At 48.0% G+C, this 13,960-nt stretch overlaps 1 protein-coding gene across 4 annotated transcripts in view; it reads left to right on the plus strand.

Annotated features, from left to right (window-relative positions):
• Nucleotides 1–13,960, plus strand: part of CEP164 (centrosomal protein 164) — a 393,961-nt gene that overhangs the window by 337,424 nt on the left and 42,577 nt on the right. The window lies entirely within an intron of this gene.

Consider the following 13,960-nt stretch of genomic DNA (forward strand, 5'->3'; position numbering starts at 1 on the left):
TAACACAAAGCACTGCTTTGCTTTACTTAGCGTCAAGGGGGCTTAACTTGAGCATTCCCCTGCAACTACCCACCATTTCTGACGCAAAACCCCATCTACCAAAAATGTGAGTCAAGGTCTTGCATCAAAAAATAACACCTTTTAAAACCGGGTGTTAAAAAGAAAAATGTTATAATTTCTCCTTTCTTTTCATACTTTGCATGCTTGCCACACTGAGCAGCACACTTACAAAGTAGGAAACGTTTTAAATATTGTCTAGACATAGTATTTTGTACTGGAAGGGAACCCTCCCAGTACAAAACCTGTGCTAGACTCTCACACACACCCTTGCACTACGGCAGAAAGATGTGTGTGTGGTGCACAGTAGCAAAAAATCTACACTGCCACTGGGGAGAGGGGAGGGTAGAGCAATACCTCTGTAGATATGGCACTCTCCTGCCCCCTCCCTGTCATGCAACATAGCGCAGCATTTCTGACTGCTGCGCTACATGATAGTTTACTAAATCTCCCCCATTGGTTTTATTAAAATTCTGTTTCTCTCTCCACCCCTCTATCGGCTGGCTTTACTGTGAGTCATAGCATTCTGATCTTCCACAAAGAGCATGTTAGCACACAAAGTAGTTTTGTTCAGTAACAGGAACTACTGTGGCAATGTGTGCTTTTTGAGAGCAAATCTTTTTTGCTTTTTACCAATGTTTGTTACAAAGGCGAGGGCCTGGCATCTCCCACAATAATAAAGTAATGTCAAAACAAGACATGCATTGACAAAACCAAAAAACTGACCATCGATGTGGAACAGGTTGGCTTTGCCAGTGCTTGTACATTTCCATGTTTCCCATCATCCTGTTGACAGTGGTTACACTGATTTTCCATTATGAATATATGAAATACTAGCATGCATGAACACATTTTACTAAATGATGCTTCAAAGAAATAGTACATAACATTTCACCGCAATTTAGCAAAAGGTTTTTTTCCTACTTGCATTTTTTTTCTGAACATTTTATTTTGAAAGCAAAGATTCATCTATCTTGCTTACAAGCTTCTGCAGACATTTGCATCTAATCAGAGCGCATTCTAGGAGCATTATACGTAGCCTCATATTGTGAAACTTTTAAGTGTGTGCACGTATTTATTTGTTTTCTAGAACCACTGTCAATAGTGCAGTGTGATCTTACAGCGTTTATTTTGAGCGTGCAGCAAAGGCTTAGCATTAATGAACCATAAATACAACATTGACATAGGGACACAAATATTACCTCAACTGCAGACAGTTTCATTCCATGTAAACTGGCAGCCAAAGGGTTTGTGCTGCAAATGGTTGTGTCCCAAGGACAAACTAAAAATGAAAACTTGTTGTCCTTGACCCCAAACAATATTTCCTGGGTGTCAGGCTATAGGAATTCCACACCCCTCTCCCAGTATGTATCGATTCTGATGGATACATCTAAACCCAGATTCCTCACTTGAAGAAAATCCCCAGGCACCACACTGGATTTGGAGGTTTTCATAGCAGTGCTCCTGTGTGCCTCTAGGTGTTTTGGTGCGACTTTCCAGTGACCCCTCCCCCACAACTTCCACTGGGGCAGACTATCAGGCCCGATCTAACTGTAGGCTTGCCCTTTACACCAGTATCAGGGTCCTCATTAATTCCTTCTACATTGGTGATGAGTGCGCTGGTCCCGGCTGAATATCCAATCCTGATTATGGTCCCTGACCCAGAACTGACATCAGCCCGCTCCAGGTATATGTTGTTCTACCAGGTCACAAAGGCAGCCTTTCTCTAATCCAAGACCCTGCCACAATGCCAATACTACAGATCAGTGATACTCTTAGCATTGCCCGGGGGCACATGCGGCTCTCCTGACCTTTAAATTCGGCCCCTTGGTCAGCAGCAGCCCTGAGGTGCTGTTTTTTTGACTTAGCACTAATATTGAAAAATATGTTAAATGAAGCATTTATTTACAGGTTGACTGAAGTTAAAGAAAGACAGTAAAAAAGGTGTCTTGCACCATTTTACTCTAGGAACACTTTAATTTTTAAAGACCTCTTCAACAAACATGTAAAAGTATGATAACGTTTCTTCAAAATATGCATTTCATTAACATGAAAAAGTGTTTTACCTTAATACATCAGATCGTATCAGTACCTTGAGAAGTATTTTTTAAGTAATTTTTGAAAACATGTATGTAGATGTATTCGTGTTTCTCCCCTCCCATCCTGTCAACAATGCAAATCTTGAACTAAGAGGCCAATATGCTACATAGACCGCTGATTGGCCTGGGTTGCTATTACACATGGACAACATTTAAGTTTCTTAAACAAAACACAAGAAAAGTTTTTGTACAGTGCGCATTCTGAAATCCTTGTTTTGGAGGACCTCTTTTATGTGATAATGAAACAAAAGGTTGGAAAGTTAAATAATATAATTGCCTAGGATCACACAATTTGGCCAAGTGGGGAAGCCAAGATTGATCCCAGGTTTTTCTGATTTGTGTGCATTTCCGCCTTTAGATGTACAAGCTTTGCTTCCCCTATGCCCGCCTTAATCCTTTGCCCCAGCCCCTACCCTGACTGCCATTTTGCTGGCGTCAATGCGGCCCTCAGTCAAACCACAAGTCAGAACCTTTTGGCCCCCTAAAAAAAAATTGGGAGTACCCATGTTACAAGCGCTTGAGATATTCTTTAGATTCTAAACCAGTTCAGGACTCACCTTGCATCTCTTAGGACACTGTTTATGATGGGGAGGGCATCAACTTGCTTCCCCCTTATTATACGTATGCTGCCATATCTTGTGACCTCCAAAATGCCAGTGTGCTAGGCACGTCTCCTGCTAAAATGCTATCTATGCCACCAACAGAAGAAAATGCTCTGTTTCCATTGGTAAATGCACTGGCCCACTATTTAAGCAAAGACAAATGTATTGACTGAGATCCTTCAGCCATAGCTGGATTCTTCTAAGCCATTACTGCCTTTCAATGCAGTCCTTATGCTCTTATGGCAATTTCGTTCAAGCCATGCTTGCTCCAGGTGATGTAGACTTCGTATGCAAACAGCATACATCCGAAAAGTGTAATTGTTCAGTTTAGGAAGGTAGCCTCTTTCTAGCCTTGTTTCCCCCACTTTTGGCCTGTTTGTGAGTATATGTCAGGGTGTTTTTACTGTCTCACTGGGAACCTGCTAGCCAGGGCCCAGTGCTCATAGTGAAAACCCTATGTTGTCAGTGTGTTTGATATGTGTCACTGGGATCCTGCTAGCCTGGACCCCAGTGCTCATAGGTTTGTGGCCTATATGTGTTCCCTGTGTGGTGCCTAACTGTATCACTGAGGCTCTGCCAACCAGAACCTCAGTGTTTATTCTCTCTCTGCTTTCTAAAATTTTACCAATTCTCATTGGCACACTGGAACACCCTTATAATTCCCTTGTATATGGTACCTAGGTACCCACGGTATTGGGGTTCCAGGAGATCCCTATGGGCTGCAGCATTTCTTTTGCCACCCATAGGGAGCTCAGACAATTCTTACACAGGACTGCCACTGCAGCCTGAGTGAAATAACGTCCACGTTATTTCACAGCCATTTTCACTGCACATAAGTAACTTATAAGTCACCTATATGTCTAACCCTCACTTGGTGAAGGTTAGGTGCCAAGTTACTTAGTGTGTGGGCACCCTGGCACTAGCCAAGGTGCCTCCACATTGTTCAGGGCAAATTCCCCGGACTTTGTGAGTGCGGGGACACCATTACACGCGTGCACTACATATAGGTCACTACCTATATGTGGCGTCACAATGGTAACTCCGAACATGGCCATGTAATATGTCTAGGATCATGGAATTGTCACCCCCAATACCATTCTTGTATTGGGGGGACAATTCCATGCATCCCCGGGTCTCTAGCACAGAACCCGGGTACTGCCAAACTGCCTTTCCGGGGTCTCCACTGCAGCTGCTGCTGCTGCCAACCCCTCAGACAGGTTTCTGCCCCCCAGGGGCCTGGGCAGCCCAGTCCCAGGAAGGCAGAACAAAGGATTTCCTCTGAGAGAGGGTGTTACACCCTCTCCCTTTGGAAATAGGTGTGAAGGGCTGGGGAGGAGTAGCCTCCCCCAGCCTCTGGAAATGCTTTGATGGGCACAGATGGTGCCCATCTCTGCATAAGCCAGTCTACACCAGTTCAGGGATCCCCCAGCCCTGCTCTGGCGCAAAACTGGACAAAGGAAAGGGGAGTGTCCACTCCCCTGACCAGTACCTCCCAGGAGAGGTGCCCAGAGCTCCTCCAGTGTGTCCCAGACCTCTGCCATCTTGGATTCAGAGGTGTTGGGGCACAATTGACAGCTCTGAGTGGCCAGTGCCAGCAGGTGACGTCAGAGACCCCTCCTGATAGGTGCTTACCTCTTTCAGTAGCCAAGCCTCCTTTCTCAGTAGCCAAACCTCCTTTTCTGGCTATTTAGGGTCTCTCCTCTGGGCTGTTCCTCAGATAACGAATGCAAGAGCTCACCAGAGTTCCTCTGTACTTCCCTCTTCCACTTCTGCCAAGGATCGACCGCTGACTGCTCCAGGACGCCTGCAAAACCGCACCAAAGTAGCAAGACAACTACCAGCAACATTGTAGCGCCTCATCCTGCCGGCTTTCTCAACTGTTTCCTGGTGGTGCATGCTCTGACGGCTGTCTGCCTTCACCCTGCACTGTAAGCCAAGAAGAAATCTCCTGTGGGTCGACGGAATCTTCCCCCTGACAATGCAGGCACCAAACGTCTGCAGCACCGGTCCTCTGGGACCCCTCTCATCCTGACGAGCATAGTCCCTGGAACACAGGAGCTGGGTCCAAGTGTCTCCCACAGTCCAGTGGCCCTTCTGTCCAAATTTGGTGGAGGGTAGTCCTTGCCTCCCCACGCCAGACAGTAATCCTGTGTACTGCCTGATCTGCCGCTGCTCCGGCTTCTGTGCACTTTTCCGTGGATTCCTTTGTGCACAGCCTAGCCTGGGTCCCCAGCACTCCGTCCTGCATTGCTCAACTCACTGAGTTGGACTCTGACGTCGTGGGACCCTCCTTTGTGACTCTGAGTCGACCACTGTCCTCAGATCTTCTAAGTGCATGTTCCGGTACTTCTGCGGGTGCTGCCTGCTTCTTCGGGGGCTCTCTGAGTTGCTGAGCGCCCCTCTGTCTCCTCCTCCAAGGGGTGACATCCTGGTCCTTCCTGGTCCCCAACAGCACCCAAAATCCTCAACTGCGACTCTTGCAGATAGCAAGGCTTGTTTGCGGTATTTCTGCGTGGGAATACTTCTGCATCCTTCAGCACGCCGTGGGACATCTTCTCACCAAAGGGGAAGTTCCTGGCACCTTCCATTGTTGCAGAATCTTTGGCTTCTTCCACCCGGAGGCAGCCCTTTTGCACCTTCATCTGGGGTATTGTGGGCTCCTGCCGCCCTCCCCCCAGCCACTCCCCCCGGACACTTGCGTGACTCTTGGACTTGGTCCCCTTCCTTTACAGGTCCTCAGGTCCAGGAATCCGTCTTCAGTGTTTTGCTGGTGCCTGTGGTTCTTGCAGAATCCCCTATCATGATTATTCTGTCTTTCTGGGGTAGTAGGGTAACTTTACTCCTACTTTTCAGGGTCTTGGGCTGGGGTATCTTGGACACCTCTACTGTTTTCTTACAGTCCCAGCGACCCTCTACAACCTCCCATAGGCCTGGGGTCCATTCGTGATTCGCATTCCACTTTTGGAGTATATGGTTTGTGTTGCCCCTAGACCTGTGTCTACCTGTTGCATCCTATTGTGATTCTACATTGTTTGCACTACTTATCTTACTGTTACTTACCTGTTTTGGGTTTGTGTACATATAATTTGTGTATATTACTTACCTTCTGAGTGAGGGTATCCTCTGAGATACTTTTGCCATATTGTCACTAAAATAAAGTACCTTTAGTAATTGAGTATTGTATTTTCTTATGATATTGTGCTATATGATATAAGTAGTATAGTAGGTGCTTTGCATGTCTCCTAGTTTAGCCTAAGCTTCTTTGCCATATCTACCTCTAACAGCCTAAGCTGCTAGAAACACCTCTATTCTACTAATAAGGGATAACTGGACCTGGCACAAGGTGTAAGTACCACAAGGTACCCACTATAAGCCAGGCCAGCCTCCTACATTCAGGCATCAACAAGTAAGGTCAGCTAGAAATCTTTTCTAACCAGTCCTCTGGATAAAAACCAAAAAGAACTGATGACTTTGAAAAGCACATGTTTTATTTAGGTGGTTTAGCCCTCAGGTCTATTAAGGCACTTTGTCAGCTGGGAATGTTATGGGAGATGGCCAGCAAGGTCTTGCTCTCTGTCACCAAGGATTTCAGGGCTTCTTTGTATCAAACAATAAAAAAATGCCAGGATGCGATGAGTATGTTCTCCCAAATGTCCTAGCACTAATGTATTGTGCTCAACAGGTATACCATGCCTTTGCCACATCGATACAGAAAGTCTAGGGGCTACTCCAGTAGGCTAGCTCACAGATATCGCTAGCATTTCCAACCTGAACTGCAGCAAATGGTCCAGCCCTTTTGAAACTGAGGGCATGGCATTAGCCGTAACTGTTCACACCAGCAGAAGCAGCAATCCTCCCACTCTTCCTCCTCCGCTGCAGTGGCTGTCAAGCTGTTTTAGCACACTTTCATAGTCCATGCCTGGCCGGTAGGAGGCAGAATATGGCATTTCCTTCCCAGCTTGAGATGTCATGTCACACAGGTGATTCTTATAAATTGTTCAGAGTGCTATGCGCTATCTTATATTTGTATTTTATTTGATTAGGTCCTTTTGTTGCAGAGGACTTCTAATTAGTCTTATTGAGCACTATGGATAATAGTGAGGGTTAAGGGTCGGACTGCAGTTTATATTTTTTAAAGTGAGAAGGGCCCATCTGGAGGAGGCCGACCTTTTGTATCTCTTCCTGATCCCTTTTGGTTAGGCTGTTGCTAGCCATGTGCAGAATGGTTGCAACTCTTTCTGCCTCTATTGTGGTTGCTTTAAATTGGAGATAGCCCTGCTGTGAGGAGTATCACCCTACACTAATGCAGAGTCAGAAAGTCAGCCTGAGAAGGACACATAAAAAGAGAACCAATCCAAGTCAGTTCTTAAGAGTACAGGCAGAGACTACACATCTCCTTGTGCTGCACCTGCATAAACATGGAAGCTGCTTACCCGCTTAAGGTTTGAATCCCAAGTTCTCCCTGACCTTTCAGATGTTGCATGCAACTGTTCAGATCTTCCTTTCACACCCAGACATCACGGTTGTGACGGATGTGTCTTTACTGGGATGGGAGGGAAGGTGGGGGTCACCGGCGAGAAGTGGAGCTCTCAGGCCTCTGGTCTCTAGCAGAGAGCCAGCTCCACATCAGACTTTTGGAGCATCAGGCAGTGTGTCCGGCGTTGAAAACATTCTTACTATCCACCAAGGAGAGCCAGGTGCAGGTCCTAATGAACGACATTACTTCTTTGGAGCATTGCCACAAGCTGCGTGGAGTTGGATCATATTCTGAGAGGCTCTACGCTTATGGAAGTGTCTGTGCCGTCCAAACTTTTATCTGGGAGCCAAACATCTGACAGGCCCTCTAAATGCCAGAGGAGATGAGCCAACTAGACGTAGACTGGCTGATCATCATGACTGGCGTCTCCACCCAAAGATGGCAAGTGGCATCTTCGACCAGTCTGGTTCACCTGGGCTAGATATATGACCACCTTTAAGAATATGCAGTGTCAACAATTTTATATGTGAGGAAGTGTAGCGCAGACCAGATGGAAGGTAATTGCCCTAGATTATGCCAAGAGGCTGTGGCACCCAGAGCTCTGGAGCATGAGCATTTTTTCTTCAATCAGGTTACCACCTCGGGACGGACCTCATTTCTCAGCAGCAAGGCAGGATCTTGCATCTGAGTCTTCACAACCTACACCTCCATGATTGGAGATTGAGTGGCAGCCATTGAATGCGTTGCATTTTCTGGCCGAGGTGGGAGATGTCATCCTTGCTGCCAGACGCCCTTCCACAAAGTCTGTCTATGCTGGGAAAATGTATTGCCTTGAGTGGGTCTGAGACACTGACCCCATTCAAGCGAGACATTTGAATGTTCTTATGTTTGATCTTTTGTTTTGCCTACTGAGGTCTTGTGGTGGACCATTGAAAGCTATCGGTCAGCCCTTTTAGGCTTTCTGTGTTCTGTGTTTCTGTTAGCATGCGTTTCATGAAAGATTTGACTCGCATGTTCCCACGCCCCCCCAGTCTTTTTTCTGGTTTAAAACTGTTTATTAATATAACAAGGGAATACAACATACGTCCACCTACATCCAATGGCTGGTGGGATAAAACACATATCAGACAAAGGGAGTGAGATACAGGGAAAGAAACGGGTTCAGACCCTGGGAACAGGGAAGAGAACAATAAACAACCTCACTAATTCTCATAGTCGTTATCCTCTATCCTTAGGATGTGAAAAAGGGCTGTGGCGGGTGCCACCACTCTAAATCAGGAGTTGGTGTGTAGTGTTCATGTGAGACCCAAAGTAGGTGAGGCATGTGAGTTCTCTAAACTCATTGGACAGAAAACGCACACAGTCTCCCCATGCTTTCTCAAACAGTGGCTTGCATCACACTAGCAGTTTACTGTTCCATACCCAGGAGGTTCCACAATTTGTAGAGCCAATTCAGGTGAGTTGGTGTTTGGTCTGTGCCCCAGCATGCCAGTATGACTTGTTTTGCCCCTCCCAGTGCAAGTGTTATTGCCCGTCCCCTCGGCGATTGTAAGGGGTATGTGAGTGGATTCGGTAGGCCCAGGTGAATGTAGCTAGGGAATTAGGGTAGGTCCGTATTCCAGATTTTATTAATGTCAACCAATACCTCATCCCAAAAGGTTCGAATTTTGGAGCAATGCCACAACACATGCACAAGGGTGCCCGGTTGTCCGCAGTGTCTCCAGCATAGCCCCTCAATGTTCTTCCACTTGGCTACTCTAGCTGGCGTGTAGTGGCAATAGGGGACTATTTTAATCAACATTTCTTTTCCCATCACACTGGTTGCCGAGCTATATGCTCTGCTCCCAATGTCCTTCCATTCCTTGTCAGTGAATGGACGCTCGCACTTAAGTTCTCAGCGTTTCTGCGTCGGGACTTGCAGGGTTCTATGGGAGTACTAAGAAATTTATAGATATCTAAGAGTATATGAGCTTGTCAGCTGAGTGGGTAAACAGCCACTATTCAAAACGGGTCAAAGGGAGGCTCAGTAGCCAATGCCTAATATTGCCACCGACCATTGGAGGGGAGGCTGTAATAAGCTTGAAGTTGCAGAAAATCCATGATGCCCTCCATATCAAAGACATCTCCCAGCCTCTTGCAACTCGCCAAGTGACAAAGGAGGCACCATGGCCTGCTGGGGGAAACTCTGGATTACCTATACAGGGAGTCATGGGCGAGATGAAGAAGATAGATTATGACGGGTCTGAACTGCATCCCAGACTCCCATGGTGGCTCACAGGAAAGGTTAATTGTAGATGCCGGGCCACCTATTAGGCTTAGGTAACCAGGGTACTTTCCATATGTAGATGCTTGCCACTGCTTGGACGATGAAGCACCAATGCTTCTCCGTGCGAAGTCTGACCCATTACACCGTATACCGCAGTTAGGCAGCCTGATAGTATTTCTTTAAGCATGGAATGCCCAGTCCACCCTCTTCAGGAGCCAGATAGGCATTCTTTCTCACAATCTGTGCCTTTTTACCACCCCCAGATAAAATCATTGATGAGCTGTTGCATTTTAACAAGAATAGAGGAGGGAGGCTGCAGCAGCAGGGTCTGCTTGACATAGAGCTGCTTTGGGAGCAGTGACATCTTAACTTCAGCCAGTCAACCCAGCCACGAGAGCAGGTGCCTCCTCCAGGACACTAAGTCTACCTTGGGCCCTTGCAAGAGCCTTGTGTAGTTGCTGTCTGTCGTGCGGCCCAAGGTTGGAAGTATTTGAAGTCCCAGACAAGTTACTCCTTGAAGGCACCCATGTAAAGGGGAAGCGGTACTCCAGAGGGCCCTGGTCTACTTTGGGCAGAGTAATGTTAACGATATTGGATTTTGCACAGTTAAAATCCCGAGGTACCCTCAAACCTTTCCAATTCTTCCATAAGTGGGAGCAGGGAGACTGGAGGTCCGTCAGCACGAGCATCATATCATCAGCATAAAGTGCAAGCTTTGTGCTCTCTGCCCCCTGCCTCAGGCCCTTAATGCTATAGTTGAGTCGCATCCACTCTGCGAAAGGCTCCATATAGAGGGTGAATAATAGCGGTGACAGCAGGCAACCCTGTCGGGTTCCCCTATTGATAGCAAAGGGGCGGGGGAATAAAGTGCCATTTACGCAGACCACTGCTCTTGGTTGCTTGTAACTGGTCCACACCCATCGGCAGAATCTCGACCCAAGGCCCATTTTAGTGAGGACCAGTTGTAAGTACGGCCAGTGAACTCTGTTGAACGCTTTCTGTGGGTCAACAGAGGAGTGCCCTAGGATTGTGGGATCGGTGGGCGTTGTCAATTAAGTGACACAGCCGTTTAGTGTTGTTGTTGCAGTTACGTTCTGGTATAACCCCTGCTTGGTCTGGGTCAACCAGGTGCTGCATATGTGGGCCAAGCCGGGCCGCCAGAATTCCGGTATAGATCTTGCCATCTACTTTTATTAATGAGATAGGCCAGTAGGATGAACACAAGGCAGGGTCCTTGCCTGGTTTGGGGATGACTATAATGGTAGCTTGTAGCATGGAGTCTGTGAGTGTGCCGGTAACGCTAAAAGAGTTAGAGTCTAGTTAAGACTGGAGTTAGGGCTGAAGCGAAGGTCTTATAAAAGTCTGCTGTGTAGCCATCAGGACCCAGTGCTTTATCGGAGGTGAGCTTTTGTATGTCCTGCAGCACCTCGTTGATGCCAATATCTTTCTCTAGAGCTGCTGATTTGAGATCGGAAAGGCAGTTCAGTGGCAGCTGAACCAGACCGAATTCTGCTTGACTGGGGTCTAAATGCTCAGATGCGTATAGTGTGGTGTAAAAGTGCTCAAAAGCTTGTGCTATGTGTTTGTCTTAGACTACCCGATTGCCCTGGGAGTCCTCTACCTGCATTATCTGATACCGAAGGGTTTGAGTGCGAAGCCGGTGCGCTAATAAGCATCCTACTTTGTTGCCGCCTGCATAGAATTTCTGCTTTAAGCGCAGGAGAGCGAATTCTGCTTTGCCCAAGTCCAGGGCTTTGAGCCGTTTGTGCGCGGTTGTTAGCTGCGCTCTGTTCCTCCTTCAGGTCCCTGACCTCTGCCTCCATTCGAGCTCTCTTATCTCTCTTATCCCTGTTCAGACGGGCCGCTCTTGCAATAAAGCTGCCGCGGAGCACCACCTTCATTGTGTCCCATAGTATGGCCACTGGGACATCTGGGTTGTTAGTCTGTGAAAAATCTGTGGTGGCTGAAGATATTTCCGAAATTGTCTCGTCCTGGCGCTGGAGTGTATAGTTTAGGCACCAGGAGTGTTGTTGTGCCGATGGTCTGGCAAGCGACAGATGATGGAGATGGGCAAGTGGTCCGACAGAGCTGTCACCCCAATGTCTGCTGCTGTAATCTTTGTGCTCAGATAGTGGGAGAGAAGAAAATAGGCAATTAGAGTATCGGACTGGTGAACTGCAGAAAAGAATGAGTAGCTCTAGTTGAGTGGATGGCGTTGTCGCCAGCCATCCACCAGACCCGCCTCCGACACCCATTGGCGAAATGTAGGGGAGTGTGTGCCCGCCTGGCCTCCCCTTTGCGTAAACCTGTCCATTGTTGCATGTGAGACCAGATTAAAGTCACCCCCAATCATAATGTCCCTGTCTGGTGTAGTCAGTATTTGCCCCACAGCCTCCTTTAAAAATGCCTCCTGATGGGAGTTAGAGGCATATATGTTTGCTAGTATGAATGTATATCCTTGTGTGGCAATGCTCAAGGAGAGTGCCCTGCCTGTGATTTCAAACTGAGTTTGGACAACCTTCCCTGAAAAGTGCGTAGCCAAGAGGATCGCCACCCCAGCCATTTTCTTAGGGCCTGAGGTGAAATACTCACAGTCAAACCATTTAGAGAGCAAGAACTTCCAGTCAGCCCTAAGCAAGTGCGTCTCTTGGATGAGGCAGATATCACATTGTGATTCTCTTAGGAAAGAAAGGAGCACCAGGCGTTTAGCTGAAACATTCAAACCCCAGATGTTTAAGTTTAGGGCCTTAACCATAGGCATGCTGCTTGGTCCGCTTCGCCTTAGTGCCCATCCCACTGGCCTGTCTGAGACCTGCTGCATATGTAGGTAGCATGTGCCCTCCATACCGGTGTAAGCTATGTGTGAGGAAAACATAAAATCAACCAAACATCAATTTAACCATGTGGTTCCCTGCTTGGGAACCTGCGTAGGAGATGTAGCGTTGGGGTATGTGTCATTGGCAAAATCCTTCATCAAGTCAGGGATACAGGGGTGAGCTCCGCCACCAACGGCTATTGGCTGCTGCTGGGGCGAAGTGAACCGAAGCCCCCCTCCATGTTGCACTGCGGGCCCACCCCCGTGATCGGGCCACGCGCAGAGACTGCTTTCTGGTGGGGCACCCCTTAGTCATTGTCTGGGTCAGAGGTGTTTTACCTCTGTTGGAGCAATGCGGACCACTCACTGCTCCTCTCCTGGGCTGCTGGGTTACAGATTGTCTGTCTTTCCCAACGGCGCCGATGGGGCCCGGGAGATGTCTTGGCGGATGCAGGTGGGCTCGTCTGGACCCACTGCCTCTCCGTCCAGCAACAAACGTGCCTCCTTCATGGTGCGCAGGCTGGGCGTTTCATTGTTCCACACACAGGTGATGCAGAAAGGTTGACCCCACTTATATTTGATCCCTTTTTCGCCAGGAGGCGGGTGAGGGGCCAAAGATTTCGTCGTCTTTGTAGGGTAATCGAGGAGAGGTCCTGATACAACCATACTTTGGTGCCCTCAAAATCTATCAAGTTTTTATCCCTCACCGCAGCCATGATGGCTTATTTTTGACTGTAGTAATGTAGGCATATTAGAATGTCCTGTGGTTGCCCCGGGGAGCGAGCTGGCAGACCCACCCTATGTGTGCCGTCTAGGATAATGTCCTCCTCCGCCAAGTCCGGAGCCACATGGTGGAATAAGTGGAGGGCACAGTCCTCCAATGTCCCAACATCGGCCTGGAGCTGGACGCCTTTGATGTGTATATTGCGCCGCCTCAGGGTCTTCCAGCTGCTAGTTGAGGTCTGTTGTTTTATCTCTAAGAGTGAGGATCTCGCACATATGTTCCTCCAACTCTTCATCTCGATTGTAGCGTATCCACTCCAGGGAATCAACTCTTTGTTCTGATTTACCCATATTACGTCTAATGTCTTTGACACCCGCTGCTAATTCTTGTTCGGGGCAGCTACGTCGTCTCTCGGTGTGGTAAAACGGACTTTTGAGAAACAACCATTGAATTCCAAGGTGACCTCCGATGTGGCCTCTACGGGGCTCACTGTGTTGTGGGAGCCTTTCTCACCTCGGTCTCTCTTCTTTCCTGTTGGCTTTGCACACCTGTCTTTGATGGAGGAGCCTTTCTGCGTCAAGCGAGCATTCGACATGCTGCCAGAAGGGGTAGCCGGAGAGGTGTGAGTGGGGGGGAAGGAGTCACCGCCTGCCACCTTTACTTGTTAACTATCATAGGTCCGGGGCATGGAACTCTGACAGCATCTCAATGCCCTCTTTAACCACCTCTGTTGCTGCACCCCGTCTCTCCAGCCTCCCGCAGGTGTCGACTCCCCGACGGAGGCAAGATCGTAGCGGAATCCCCTTTCAACAGCGTCACCTCCTGATACTGACGGGCTATTTTAATTTGTATGAAAGGTTGTTCCCGGGAGACCTGTCTGACCCTCAGCTGGTAAGGATTTGCTTATCTCTCTCGGGGGC

Source organism: Pleurodeles waltl, chromosome 3_1, assembly GCF_031143425.1.
Source record: "Pleurodeles waltl isolate 20211129_DDA chromosome 3_1, aPleWal1.hap1.20221129, whole genome shotgun sequence".
NCBI classification, from domain to species: domain Eukaryota; kingdom Metazoa; phylum Chordata; class Amphibia; order Caudata; family Salamandridae; genus Pleurodeles; species Pleurodeles waltl.